The sequence below is a fragment of the Pseudorca crassidens genome, chromosome 17 (genome assembly GCF_039906515.1).
Source record: "Pseudorca crassidens isolate mPseCra1 chromosome 17, mPseCra1.hap1, whole genome shotgun sequence".
Lineage (NCBI taxonomy): Eukaryota > Metazoa > Chordata > Mammalia > Artiodactyla > Delphinidae > Pseudorca > Pseudorca crassidens.
This window is the reverse complement of record NC_090312.1, coordinates 82,323,165-82,335,082: the sequence shown is the minus strand read 5'-3', so window position 1 is coordinate 82,335,082 and position 11,918 is coordinate 82,323,165. Positions and strand designations below refer to the sequence as shown.

The following is an 11,918-nucleotide window of genomic DNA, read 5'->3' as shown; positions in this document are numbered from 1 at the left end:
CCATCCACAATCCCTTCCTGCGGCAACCACGAATCTGGTTTCCATTTCTAAAATTCTGCCATTTCAAACATGTTCCCTATGTAACCTTTGGAGATCGGAATTTTTGCTCACCGTAATTCCCTGGAGGTTCCTCCAGGTTGCTGAGTGCATCGGTACTTTGCTCCTTTTCCTCGTGGGGGTAGTATTCCGCGGGGTGGCTGTACCACAGTGCACTTATCCAATCACCTGTTGAAGGACACCCAGGCAGAGTTCCAGTTTGGGCCCCTACAAATAAAGCTGCTATAAACATTTATGTACAGGCTTTGGTGTAAAATTAAGTTTTCATGTCTTTGCAAAAAAAGCCCAGGAGGGCAATTGCTGGGTCGGGTGGTAGCTGCGTGCTTAGTTTGTTAGGAAGCTGCCGAAGTATCTTCCAGGGGGGCCCCACCATTGCACACCCCCACCAGCAGTGTGCGAGTGATCCAGTTTCTCCTGCTATTGATTTTTTATTATCCTGGATTCCCACTTTGGCTGACTGACAGAGGTCATTACAAGACGCCTTCAAACCACGTTACACACCTTGAAAACTCGCCTAAGTGGTTAGAAGGCTGCCTCTAAAGCAGTTAAATCGTGTAGAGAACACGGTACGTTCTTGCTCCTGCCTTGCCCAGTGCAAACGCCCTCTGTCCGTCTCCCCTCCACCCCACACAAACCGTCAACCACTGCCTCCTACAGGAAGCTGCCCAAGACCCCCCCGCCCAGGTGGCTGCTTCACCTGTGCCCACACCTATCCTCCCAGTTTCGCCATCCCCATCGCAGTCACTGGGTTCACTGTCTTCCTCGCGAGGCTCTCAATTCTCTGAGGCAGGAACTGGGATGTCTTGTCTGCCATCCCATCCTCAGTATCTAACGTGCTGCCTGCACACAGTAGGTGCTCAGTTAAATACGTGAGATTGAATGGGCAGTGCCAGTCTCAAAAGCCCATTCAATACAGTACTCCAGGCAGCCTTCACCAACCAATTAAAGTTGACGCAGGAGTTGAAACCTCTTCACCACCCGGCAGTCAGTAAGCCCAAGTCAACGAGAAGACGACACTCACTGAGGCTGACATGAATTCATGTCTTTTAAGCATTTCCGAATAGTATACATGCTGATGAATTAATGTCTTCTAGAAGAGCAAGTGGCTTGTCTACCTCATTTCGCTTGCCATGAGGAAATCAACTCTTCATTACACTTACAGAAGCAGAGGCAATGTAAATATAGTCACGTGTTCACCTGCAATGTTTACACAACAGACACAGGCTCTAACTAACAACCTGGTTTAACTGCTTAATAATAGTCCCGGACATTACCGATTTCTCATACAATTACTGCCTGGACTTTCAAATCCTATTTTACGTTATTAAGTTCTTTTTAATGTTAGGAGACATTTTTATATTTCCAAAGAAACAATTCAACATCACCATATATTCAATATCACTCCATAGGCACATATGGAGAAATGTATACTTAAAAATGGTGAAAATGGTAAATTTTACATTATTTGCCACAAGGGGAAAAAAAGAAGCTGGGCAGGAGAGCAGAGCATAATTGATTGTTACCTAAACCAGGATCCATTCATGTGAGAACTTTGAGCCGCTGTGTCTTCATACATAAAATGCTAATCACAGCGCCAGACTCACAGCTCTTTGAAAGAAGAGAAAGGAGATGCATATAACTGGATGCACAATCTGATTTTTGCCCAGGGACTTGGACCTCTGATTAATCTGAGTGGCTAAACCCCAGGCCAGGAATTCATCTGGGGCAAGCTCATTCCAGGATGCTCTAACCCCTTCCAAGGAGGCCTGTGTCCTCCGACTCACCACCCGTCCTGGAAGATTTCAGATCCCTGTGAAAGTAAGATGAGTTAGTAAATGAAAAGCTCTTAGAAAAATGACAGGAAAGGGCTTCCCTGGTGGCACCGTGGTTAAGAATCCACCTGCCAATGCAGGGGACACAGGTTGGAGCCCCAGTCCGGGAAGTTCCCACATGCCGCGGAGCAACTAAGCCCGTGCACCACAACTACTGAGCCTGCGCTCTAGAGCCCGCAAGCCACAACTACTGAAGCCCATGTGCCTAGAGCCCGTGCTCCACAACAAGAGAAGCCACCGCAATGAGAAGCCCGCGTAATGCAACAAAGAGTAGCCCCCGCTCACAGCAACCAGAGAAAGCCGCGCACAGCAACAAAGACCCAACGCAGCCAAAAATAAATAAAATAAATAAATTTATTTTTTTTAATGACTGGAAAATAGTAAGCATGTGTAGTAGTCTCAAAGAAAAACAGAAACTATAGGATGTATTTATATATAAAGGTTTACATATAGAGAGAGGTGAGTGTGTGTGGGGGGGTGTGTGTGAGTGTGAAGAGAGAGGGACAGGAGAGACAGAGCAAGAGAGGCTTTAAGGAATTGACTCAGGAGAGCACAAGATCTAAGTCTGAAATCTATAAGGCAGGCCAGCTGGCTGGAGATGCAGGAAAGGGACGATGCTGCAGCTCAGCCCAAAGGCCATTCGCTGGCAGAAGTCCCTCTTCCTCAGGGCCTCTGCTTTTGCTCTTCAGGCCTTCAGCTGACAGACTGACGCCCACCCTCGCAAGGAAGGGTCATCCATTTTACACAAAAGCTACTGATTTAAATGTTAGTCTCATCAAAAATAAGTTCGCGTGACATCTAGACCGATGTTTGACCAAGAACTGGGAACCACAGCCTGGCTAAGTAAACGTAAAGTTAACCATCACTGCGTGGTGCACATGTATGCAACTGCTGTGATCCCTGGCAGCATCCGCTGGCCTAGGGTTTGCCGCAGGTCTCGGAAATCCTGAATCTTCTGCTCTTGACTCAGCCTTCCCCCCTTTTCTCCAAGACCTTTCCATTGAGCCCCTCCCTGCTCCATGGCAAGTAAACTGCAGCAGATCTCTCCTCCGGATTCTCCCATCCACCCCTTGTCTCTGCTGGACCCAGCCATCCTGAGCTTCACAGCAGCTAAGAAGCCCTCGAATCACTCCTGATTGGGCTCCCCGGCCCCGTAAACCTCAGGGGCAGGCGCAACTCTGGGTTCCTCTGGCCCCACCCCTCTCCCGGTTCCGGCTGCCCGCACTCGTGAAAAGCCCCATTTCTTTTAGGTTCCTGCCCTTCGGCGACACCACTGCTGGTTCCACCCCAAAGACCGAGACACCCTACCCCACCCATCATCCTGCTGACGTCACGTGTGCGTGAGGCCGGCCCCCCCACAGCCGCCCCTCAGAACACCAGCCTCCTACTTCCCGCGCCCTTTGCCCTTCCTCCCCTTCACCTTCACGCCCGTGAAGGGGCCTGAGGCTTGTCACCGCTTGAAGCCGTAAGCTGGACCATACCTGGCTCTGTGTGGGCTTCTCCTGCACTGGTATTCCTCCCATTATCTCCTGCCCACCCACCTGATCGCCTCACTGCAAGCTCCAGGCTGCTGACCCCTTCCCTTGACTTAATCCAGTCTCTGAATGTGCTCCCAGCCTGCTTCCTTCTTATCCCTCTGTGTCCGTATTTCAGCCGCTCTGCTGTGCGCCCCCCACTGCTTCCATCCCTCGCCACGTCTCAGCAAAAGCACAGCTGCCCCCTGCGTCCACCTGCCAGGACAGCACCGCCCCTCCGCCCCGTCTGGACCTGAAACTCGGCCTGGCACGGCGGTGGTGATTCCCCTGTTTTCATAGTAACTGGTTCAAACGCTGTCCTCCGGCTTGGCTATCCACTCGCAGAGGTTCCTCGTCGACATACTATGTTTCAGCCCTGTTGTTCTCATTCTTCTGAGTTTGACTTATCTGGTTATCAGCGTTTACTGTTTCTTGATGTTTTCTGTGTCCAACAGAAACAAGCTAAATTCTGTCTAGGTCAATTAGCAATCCTATGTGAGACAGGACACACGTCAGCCAAGCTCAGGGTCGACAAGTTTTCATTTTAATATGTGATTATGTTACCACGTAGAGCTAGACAGCTAGCACTTTCTCTGGGTGACTCCACATGAGAAAAATGAAGTCCACTGCAGAAACTGGGAGGAAGAGGGAGCAAAATTTATCGCAGAGTTACGTGAAACGCAAAGCGCCGCGCCGTTCCGAGCATTACAATTATTCTCCTGCTATCGTCTCCCGTTGTCCTCTCTCTGGCCTCTGAAGAAATAATTAACCTTGTGAACTCTGATAAACTCACAAAAGATGGAAAAGCTCACAGCCAGAATATCAGGGCCACGTGAGCACTTGAAGGCAAGCAGCTAAACGACTATTGTGATTAGAGCAAAATCAAGAGAAAATGTATCTGCAGGAGGAGAGAATGACCTTGGATGCTTCAAGGGCATTGAAAGCGTCCAGCTTACCGATTTTAAAAGAGCCTCTCTCTCTCCCTCCCTCCCTCCCTCCCTCCCTCTGGATTTTTCAGTCAGAAATCACATCTGCTTCGTGCAGAAGCCAGCACCACATAAACTGCTACATGCTGGAATTTCCTCTCCACTGCTTCTGTTGAAATGCAAAACTTACTCTCAATGTAGGAGGTGGTCTGTCCTGCATCAAGAGGTTGCGTATAACCCCCGAGTGTGCCTCGAATCGGAGACCAGACTCCTGCTTTTTCACTTCCATCATCAATCGCTCCCAGCGGCCTGGGCTGTCTGCCCCATGACCGCACAGACCCCCTGTGTGTGGCTCTCGGCTACACCTCCGTCAGCTCACACATCTGTCTTTATCTATGCGTTCTTCCCCAAGACACCAGGGTGCCTCTGAAATGCCTTCCTTGCCCAATACCCAAAGAGACACCCGTAGAAGCAAATTCAATACATCACGATTTACAGGCTCACTTTTGTATGACCTCCTGAATCAGTTGGAAATTACAGAAATAAACTTTGACTAATTCAGCAGGAATTTACTAAATGATATTGAGTTGTTCAAAGTAACTCTTGGGGGCTGGAGAACCAGTGGCTGAGGTTACACAGCTAAACAGTTCAAAATTAGGCCACCAACTGTCCCTGTGGACACCTCCCCACGGCCACTGCCTGCCCAGCTGCCATCTGCACAACAGGCTCGCGACCCTCTGCTGGGAACCTGCCACAGCTATCCTTGGGAGTGGCACTGCCCATGCCGCTGTCCTCACCAGGAAGACATCCTGTTGACCCTGCTTCTTTGGGACACCAAATTCTGAAACAAATAGTGGCCTACGTGCTTGTGATGGAGAGAGCTGAAGTCATTGTGATGCTTAATTTTGTTTGTCAACCTGGCCCAGGCAACAGTGCCAAGTTGTTTGGTCAAACATCAATCTAGCTGTTGCTTTGAAGGTATTTTTAGATGTGATTAACTTTTTTTTTTAAGATTTTTTTTTTTGATGTGGACCATTTTTAAAGTCTTTATTGAGTTTGTTACAATATTGCTTCTGTTTTATGTTTTGGTTTTTTGGCCACGAGGCAGGTGGGATCTTAGCTCCCCGACCAGGGATCGAACCTGCGCCCCCTGCATTGGAAGGCGAAGTCTTAACCACTGGACCGCCAGGGAAATCCCTAGATATGATTAACACTTACATCAGTAGATATTGAGTGAAGAAGATTAACCTCCATAATGGTGGGCCTCATCCAATCAGTTGAAGGTCTTCAACGAAAAGACAGCGGTTCCCTAAGGAACAGGGAATTCTGTCTCCAGACTGCAACAGAGAAATCCTGCTGAAGTTTGTAGACTTTGGGCTCCAGACTGTAACACCAACTCTTGCCTGAATCTCTAGCCGGTCTGTGAATTTTGAGCTTGCCAACCTCTGCAATCACAGAGCCAATTCCTTAAAATAATGGTTCCCACCTCCTCCCTCTCACTTCCTCTCACTCTCCGTCCCTCTCTCTCTCCTCCCTGTGTATACATACATGTATGTATATATGTATTCTCCCACCAAGATTCTAGAAGAATGTGCTAAGCAGCCAGAGAAAACAGCAAATTACACTTTTATTCTCATATAAATTTTATATGCAAGAAAAAATAACTAAGGGTCTTCCACCTTGAAAAGTTGGCAGCTGTAACTATTAACGAAGTTTCCTGAGTGCCCCAAACTGGAGACCGTCATGTTTCTTGAAGCACGGATGTCAATTGCCACAAGGCTGCAGGATTCATTCAGCGGGGGGGGCGGGGAGCATGGACCTGGCAGATGAGGACACGTCAATGTTGTCCCATTGTTCTTTGCAAGTCACCAGGTTTAGTAACTCTTGTGAAGGGAGATTTGATTTCCTTATGAAACAGCCTCCAAAAGAAAGTCAACTTTTAGGTTGTTGATGAAAAAGATGAGGTCCAGTAGTGAGATGATTCATAGTTTAGAGCCAGAAAATGGAGGATTTAGATTTTTTTTTTTAAAAAAAAAACCTTTTATTTTTCAAAAAATCACTACTATCCAAGTTAACGTCAACGTTCACTATTTAAGCTTTAATCCCAAGCCCTATGTAGTCTATGCAACACTTCTTGGCATATGCAAAAGATACATTCCACACTGTTAGTGGATACTGACACTCTGCCGTCAAAGATGTCCACCGTCATAGGTATATCCTTACTACTTATATATAGCTGTGCTTCACTACGTGGACGGGTAGGTAGGTAGACAGATCACAGGTAGATAACCCTCCAAAATGTGCTACTTTTAAAACGCCAGTCATTTATGGATCCAGGCTGGAAGCTGAACTCTATCCCTGGGGAGACTTTATCTCTGTCCTGGGAGGGACCGTTTTTATAAGCAGTTTTGCTCACACAGATATGGGCTGGTCTTGAACGTTGGTGAAGTAATCCAAATGCAGATGCTTCCAACCGTGTTCATTTTATTACGATTAAATATGGAAAAAATTACCTCTGTGGTGGTGGACTGCATCTCTGGAGGGATGGCTATGAGGTGAGAGATTTCGGGTTCCCACTGACAGGCCTGTAATCAGGGAGTCTGGGGTCCTGGTGGTCTGTGGGGAGATGGCATGGTTAGGAGACTTGTCACCCACCCCTGCCACCCCCGAGGAGGCGTTCGAGGGAAGGGGGAGTCGGTGGGGAAGGGTTGTGAGGTATAAACCATCTCCTGTTCCAGGTTATAACTGAGCTCTGTCACCTCCCAGCCTTCGCACCAGCCTTATACTCACCTGCTCTGTTTTGTGGACTAAGGGGATGGGACCAGTTCAGCATTTGGGGCGTGGATAAAACGGATTGAGGGATTCACAGAGACAGCGACATCACGCGTGGCCAGAGACGGAAGGCAAACAGCTAGAAGTCACTTGCAGTAAAAGGGAATAAGTAACAACCAGGAGAAAACATAACCATAACCCAGAACCTTCAGAGACACACTTTAGGACTTCAGGACGGAACTTGCTGCAGTCATGTTAGATAAGGCTCAATTATTTTGTTTAGATATTAAAGAGGAAGGTCACTCCCAAGGGCTGAAGAGTTCAAGGAGAGAGATACCGAGATACATATAAAGCACATGTTTTTAGGGAGAGGGCTAATAAAGGTAATAATTAAAATGTGATAACCAAATCTGAGAATAAAAGCAGTAAGTCTAAACATATTTGCCGATGTGTGAATGGGAAATAAGATTTTTAGAACTGGATTTTCTCTAAAGCAATAATACTACACCAGAATTGACTACAATGACAAATTCTCATAAGTTACTGGTTTATTAAAGTATAATGTATATCCCTGAGGAACTCTACAATGGGATTATGGCTAAAATCCCCATTTAGCCCTCATTTCATCTGGCATTAATGACTACAGCTATGAGATATATACTTTATAACATGAAAAGATTATGATTAGTCATTCTGGATTGGTTTATTAACGTGTCAAGACACTATGTGCAAATAAGAAATTGATGGGCTCTTTGTCTTATCTCCTCCCAACCCCAAATCACTCAAGGGCTTTGCCGTGGAGAGGATGATTTAAATAATGGGCAGCTCACCCAATGTCCCTTTAAACTGGGAGGTTCTGGGTGTGAAAGTACAGAAAAGGGAGAGAAAAAGAGAAACGATTAGAAACAAACCCCTGCATTTCAGAGGGCATACCTTGCATGCCTGAGTAAATAGACATGTCCCTCACACTGTTACCGTGCAATCACTTGGAACACTCCATTCGGCTTCTAGAAGAGTGATAAATCTTCATGTGGGAAGGTCTTTGAAACAGGACATGACAAGGTATTGGAGGATGAATGATCCCAGATTTAATGGAAGAGACAGCTTCACTCTTTTTCTCATTTGCTGCCGGGTCCCCCTTCATATCATATCCACGTTTCCTGCTCTCCTGGTCTCCCCAGATCCACGTCTGCCCTGTCTACGACAAACGTGGTCAAGGCCCAAGCCCTTGTTTAAAACAGTCCTCCCTTGGATCACCAAGTCCTCTTCCAAGAAATCAATATTCCCTAACAGTCACTTTCTGGATGCGGCAGCCATGCTGAGAGACAGGAGAAGAGGGGCCCTAGACCCAGTGGTGTCCCAGAAGCATCCAGACAGGCCTCCATCAGCCACCTCCTGAGCAGCCCAAGACACGTGCAATGGTCATGCACAAGCACAGATGATGATCTCACCTGGGCTCCCACACTCGCTGAGAGCCCCCAGCAGGACAAGCAGCACCAGCTGTAACCACGAGGGTGAACGCCATGTCTTCAGTCTGAGCGGGTTTACTGTAGCTTTGACGTGGTTCCTTCAACTCTTAGACACCGAAAAACCAAGAGAGCTCCACATCCCCTATAGGGTCAACTTCATGAGTACACTTTGAGCTTCTTAAACCTATGACTCCATTAATGAATGTAAGCGTTTTACACACACTTCCTCTCCCTGGCCCTTTTCTTAAGGAATCGCTGTATATAATTGAAATAATATCCTGAAAACCGAAAGATGAGCTAAAAGCCTCCAAACATCTGATCTACCACCGACTACAGGTAGTGAGCCTTCTGCACAGGAACTGTGAAGACAACTGCTTGCAGAGGAAGGGCAAACAGGGTCACGTTTTAAATGCACATCTTGTCCCTACTGTGCCTTCATGACTGAGCTCAGCACAGCTTCAGAAACCTCCCCAGCAACGTCCATGGCGCCTTCTGAGTGGCAGACAAAAATGAAGTCCAAATGCCAGGTTATATTGGCAAGAATCTTATGAGCAGCCTCTTCTGTTCTTGGTTATATGGTTCCCAAATTTACTTATCACTTGTAGATTTTAATTTCTCTTTTTGCCCATCTCAAGATAAGTCCTAGGCAGAAAAAAAAAAAAGCAGGGGCATTCAAACACAACTCAAAAGAAGCCTCAATGAACCTCACCAGATGGCAAACAGAAAGCACGTAAAGTATAACTGAGCAGTTTTTGAACTGGGTTGAAGCCACAACTCTATTTCTGATTTTGTATGAATAAACTCCACCAAAGGAAACATTTACACTTTATCTATGTTGAGCAAGTGTACATTGGTAAAGTCAGAGAGAGGGCAAAAAAAATTAGATGAATTTTGAATAATTGAGAGGCTTCAACCTTAGAAAGAGCCCTCACTGGCTTATAATCTGCAAATGTGTAACTGATTTTCCATACAGGAATGGCCTTCCTTGAGCAGGCAACTTTGTCAAATGTCTCAGTAAGCTAAGAAAAACTGGAAAAGCAAACAGGGGAATTTTTAATCCATTTTAATGAGTGTGTTTCAAAACCTAATAAGTAATTAGATGGTGCTGTTTCTAGAGGAGTGCCTTCCAGTAGAAATACGATGCTAGTAGACACATATGTAACTTTAAATTTTCTAGAAGCCACATATATTTTTTTAAAGATTTTTTTTGACGTGGACCATTTTCAAAGCCTTTATTGAATTTATTACAATATTGCTTCTGTTTTATGTTTTGGTTTTTTGGCCGCGAGGCATGTGGGATCTTAGCTCCCTGACCAGGGATCGAACCCGCGCCCACTGCATTGGAAGGCAAAGTCTTAACCACTGGACCGCCAGGGAAGTCCTCACTGCTAATTTTTGATATATTAAACATCAATAGATATAACCCATCCAAACAAAAGCCCTTCCATCGATAGTTTTTAAGAATGTGAAGGGTCCTAGAACAGAAAGTTTGAGAACTGCCACCTTGGGGAAACTGCTGCCCTGTGCACCCGGGTTCTGGAGGTAAAGTCTATGGCCACACTGGCTGAAAGGGCAGGAAACCACAGCCACACCCAAAGCCCAATGAGGAAAGGTAAGCACACTGCGGTTCACCCACCAGGGCGTCCTTACATAGCAGAGGCTAAAAAGGAAGGAACGCAGCAGTTATGCTCATCAACGTGGATGAATCTTTGGAAAAGACTGCCATTTGAAAAATACGTTGCAGGAGAATTCTTACCATGTGACTCTATTTATATAAAATGTAAGAGCGTGGAAAACTGAATAAACCGATTAGGGATTCACCTGAAGTAAACCAGGAAGAGAGGCAAGGGATGCTAAACATACTATTCAAGATCCCGGTCACCGCAAAGGCGAGGGAGGGGAGGGGCCGCAGGGAGACTCAGGAGTCCTGCAAGGGCTGGTGATGCACCTTCCTTAGCTGGAGGGGAAGTGGGGGGGTGGCGAGTATCCGGGTGGTGTGATTATTATCATTATTGCGATAGTACCTGTATCTTTAAAGTATATGTAAATTTTTTTAAGTATCTAATATTTGAGAAACAAATCTGTTTACGGTTCAAAAACAGAAGAGAGAGACAGAGAGGCAGACACCAGACCCAGGCAGGTAAAGGGGTTCCCTTGGTTCCCAGAACTTCAGCCACATGATTGGAAAGGCAGAGAACACCTGTGCCTCCTCTTGGCTGTGGGACAGAGGACCTTTCCGGCCTCTGGATTCACAGCTGAGTGGGATGGGTCAGGCAGTGCTCCCTCCGTGAACAAGGTCAGCCTGGGGGTGTAAACCCATCTGGCCAGGAACAAAGAGTGCTGAGGGAGTGCCCTTGGGTGGCTCCTGATAGGGGCCTCCCCTGTGATTTACAGAAAACAAACGTTAGAACAATTAGAACCTCCAAGCAGCCTCTTCCTGCAGAGAAAGCAGTCCCACGGATGCTGTGGAAGGAGGTGGGTGGAGCCGGCCCCCCTGCAGGTGGAGAAGCCTGGGGAGCCCAGCCTGGAGCAGGGCTGGCTCAGAGCTTCGGCAGAACCGGAAGAAAACAAGCTGAGCTGAGGCCACACCAGCTCCTGGGCCCAAAAGCTTTTTACACGCTCTTCAAATAACCTTTACCACATATTCTACTGGGCAAATTCTAGGGACTTCCAGCCCATCCTGCCCCACCAGGAAGGCTCACACTGAGTCCCAGAACAGGAGAGGAGGTGGCAGCGGGGACAGAGCGGGGCTCTGGACAGCCCTGAGCATCGCCAGGGTGATGGGCAGCTGCCTGACCCAGCGGGTTGCTGCCTGGATGGTCAGAAGCTCAGGGCCTCCCAGCGGGGCCGGGACAGCTCACTCCCCTCCCCCTCCCTGTTCTCTCTTTTATTTGCCTTTGTGAACTTTGCTGGCTGCGGAGCTCCTGAGCTCCCTACCCAGCTGGATGGGAAGGACAAAAAGGACACAGAGAATGTAAGTGTTGCCTAGCAGCGGAGAATCCAAGCCAGCCAATGAGATTAGAATGAACGATCACGGGAGGAAGCAGGGCATCTCCCTCGTGGAGACAGATTGTCGCTGTGGGCTTGAAAGCAGGAGACCGACTTCCTTAAATCTTTCAGGGGGTTGACATGGGTCTCAGAGCAGAGGCAGAGCTCTTTCACACGACCTCTGCTCTACGCTCCACGCTCAGCTCCGCCCCATCTTTCCACACTGGCACTGCAGCCATAGTGAAGTACCAGCAGTACCTCTCCTGCATCCCATTCAGACAGCAGCTCCTCTCGGAGGCCCTTCCCGATCCCCTGCCTTATACCCCTTCCATGACAAAGGTTATGAGTGCCTCCTACTAA

At 47.5% G+C, this 11,918-nt stretch overlaps 1 protein-coding gene across 1 annotated transcript in view; it reads right to left on the bottom strand.

Moving 5' to 3' along the window:
* LOC137210455 (uncharacterized) overlaps window positions 1-10,742 on the bottom strand; it is a 70,319-nt gene extending 59,577 nt beyond the window's left edge. The window contains exons 1-2 of the mRNA XM_067712342.1: window positions 6,843-10,742; window positions 112-264 (exon numbers count right to left, since the gene is read on the bottom strand). The gene's annotated coding sequence lies outside the window, so the exon portion shown is untranslated. The remainder of the gene's footprint in view (window positions 1-111; window positions 265-6,842) is intronic.
* Between the last annotated feature and the right edge of the window lie 1,176 nt (window positions 10,743-11,918).